The sequence below is a fragment of the Corella eumyota genome, chromosome 6 (genome assembly GCF_963082875.1).
Source record: "Corella eumyota chromosome 6, kaCorEumy4.1, whole genome shotgun sequence".
NCBI classification, from domain to species: Eukaryota; Metazoa; Chordata; class Ascidiacea; order Phlebobranchia; family Corellidae; genus Corella; species Corella eumyota.
This window is the reverse complement of record NC_137495.1, coordinates 8,436,120-8,439,111: the sequence shown is the minus strand read 5'-3', so window position 1 is coordinate 8,439,111 and position 2,992 is coordinate 8,436,120. Positions and strand designations below refer to the sequence as shown.

Genomic DNA, 2,992 nt, shown 5'->3' with positions numbered 1-2,992 from the left:
ACGTTTTGGAAAATTGTCGAAATTCGACATGTTTGCTACCTTTGTCGCGAGACCAGCTTCCCTGTATATTATGAGGGAAGACGTCGTTGTGGCGAAATGAGCAAATTGGCGATGCGGTTGTCGGTTGAAGGTATTTGGTGACAAAACGATGTGGTGTCGTGCAGTCGATGTGGGCTTTTGGGCAGACTTGATGCTGACCCGCGAAGGCGTCGTAGCTAGCAGCGAGGCTCTGAACGTTAGACGGAAAAAATTAAGTAGCAAAGAGGAGTTTCTGTTTCGGCGCGCGACCACGGCCTCGGGCCGTAGTTGCGGTGGCCGGTGCGCACGCAAGTGATGGTTTTCTCGGTTCGCTTTTGTTGGGCGTTCCTGGTGTTGTATGCAAACGCAGCCCGCGCGCGGCTTCGCCCGAAAGGGCGTCTGGCCGGTGTCGACGGCGTCCAGATCGCGGCTTACGCCGGGTTTGAGGAGCTAAGCAAAAATAGTGAATGAGTAATACAGTGCGATACCGCGACGGGGAAAGCGAAAGGCTCCGTTCGCGTATTTTGTCGGCCGATAGTTACCTGGTTGATCCTGCCGGTAGTCATATGCTTGTCTCAAAGATTAAGCCATGCATGTCTCAGTACGAACTTGCGTACGGTAAAACTGCGAATGGCTCATTAAATCAGTCGTGATTCATTTGATCGTAAATTTTACTTGGATAACTGTGGTAATTCTAGAGCTAATACATGCAAAAAGCGCCGACCTTGCGGGAGGCGCGCCTTTATCATATCAAAAACCTGCCGGGCTTCGGCTTCGGCTCGTCTTGTTGGCGACTCGGGATAACTTTGCTGATCGCACGGTCTTGCACCGGCGACGGATCATTCAAGTGTCTGCCCTAACAACTTTCGTCGGTACGGTATCTGCCTACCGAGGTTCTTACGGGTAACGGGGAATCAGGGTTCGATTCCGGAGAGGGAGCCTGAGAAACGGCTACCACATCCAAGGAAGGCAGCAGGCGCGCAAATTACCAATTCCCGACGCGGGGAGGTAGTGACGAAAAATAACGATACAGGACTCTAACGAGGCCCTGTAAATGGAATGAGTACACTGTAAAAATTTTAACGAGTATCCATTGGAGAGCAAGTCTGGTGCCAGCAGCCGCGGTAATTCCAGCTCCAAAAGTGTATATTTAAGTTGTTGCGGTTAAAAAGCTCGTAGTTGGATTTTGGGCGCAGGCGTTCGGTCCGTCGCAAGGCGCGCACTGTCCGTTCTGGCTTTACCTCCGGTTTTCCGTCGGTGCTCTTGACTGAGTGTCGGCGGCGGCCGGGACGTTTACCTTGAAAAAATTAGAGTGTTCAAAGCAGGCGCTTCGCCTGGATAGTGTTGCATGGAATAATGAAATAGGACCTCGGTTCTTTTTTGTTGGTTTTCGGAGCGCGAGGTAATGATTAAGAGGGACGGACGGGGGCATTCGTACTGTGCCGTTAGAGGTGAAATTCTTGGATCGGCGAAAGACGAACGACTGCGAAAGCATTTGCCAAGAATGTTTTCTTTAATCAAGAGCGAAAGTCAGAAGTTCGAAGACGATCAGATACCGTCCTAGTTCTGACTATAAACGATGCCAACTAGCGATCGGGGGGCGTTATTTTGACGACCTCTCCGGCAGCTTGCGGGAAACCAAGTCTTTGGGTTCCGGGAGAAGTATGGTTGCAAAGCTGAAACTTAAAGGAATTGACGGAAGGGCACCACCAGGAGTGGAGCCTGCGGCTTAATTTGACTCAACACGGGAGATCTCACCCGGATCTCACCCACGCGCGCTACACTGATCGGATCAACGTGTGTTCGCCTTGGCCGAAAGGTCTGGGTAACCCGATGAACCCCGGTCGTGCTAGGGATAGAGAATTGAAATTATTTCGCTTGAACGAGGAATTCCCAGTAAGCGCGAGTCATTAGCTCGCGTTGATTACGTCCCTGCCCTTTGTACACACCGCCCGTCGCTACTACCGATTGAATGGTTTAGTGAGGTCATCCGATTGGGCCCGCACTCGACTGGCGACGGTTGGGTCTTGGCCCGAGAAGACGATCTAACTTGATTACTTAGAGGAAGTAAAAGTCGTAACAAGGTTTCCGTAGGTGAACCTGCGGAAGGTTCATTAGCGCGAGAAAAAAAATCGAAGAGCGAAAGAGCAAACACCGGGACGGCGTCGTGCCTCGGCGCGTCCGCCGCCCCGCGATCAGGAACTTGTTTTGTCGGCGTCGAGTGCCCGAAGGCTTCATGCGGTGCGCGGGCTTGTCGATGAATACAGACCGCGAAAGCGTGGCCTATCGATCCTTTTGAACTTGTGGGTTTCAAGCAAGAGGTGTCAGAAAAGTTACCACAGGGATAACTGGCTTGTGGCAGCCAAGCGTTCATAGCGACGTTGCTTTTTGATCCTTCGATGTCGGCTCTTCCTATCATTGTGAAGCAGAATTCACCAAGCGTTGGATTGTTCACCCACTAATAGGGAACGTGAGCTAGGTTTAGACCGTCGTGAGACAGGTTAGTTTTACCCTACTGATAAAGGGTTGTTGCGATAGTAATTCTGCTCAGTACGAGAGGAACCGCAGATTCAGACATTTGTTTCATGTGCTTGGCTGATAAGCCAATGGTTGCGAAGCTACCATCTGGGGGATTATGACTGAACGCCTCTAAGTCAGAATCCCGCCTAGGAAGCGACGATAAAGTTGTGTCTTGCCGTCGAGAGGCAAAGTTAGGCGGCCACCGGGCCACTGGCATTGCCGCATACTTGTCTAACTCGGGCGCGGCAAGCGTCGCCCAGAAACGGGAAAAGCTTTCTGCTCCAGTGGCGGGGTGCTAATCATTTGCAAACGACCTAGATGAAGATCGCGGTGTCGTAATCACTAGAGCAGTATTCTCACTGCGATTTGTTGAGAGTAAGCCGTAAGATCTATCGATTTGTCCGCGAACGGGCGGGCACACGGCGACTTCGACCTCTGGTCGGAGTTGCTTTTT

The 2,992-nt window shown here is 51.6% G+C and overlaps 1 pseudogene; it reads left to right on the top strand.

Annotated features, from left to right (window-relative positions):
* Positions 1-557: 557 nt before the first annotated feature.
* On the top strand, positions 558-2,135 carry LOC145758217 (small subunit ribosomal RNA; annotated as a pseudogene).
* The last annotated feature ends 857 nt before the right edge of the window (positions 2,136-2,992 follow it).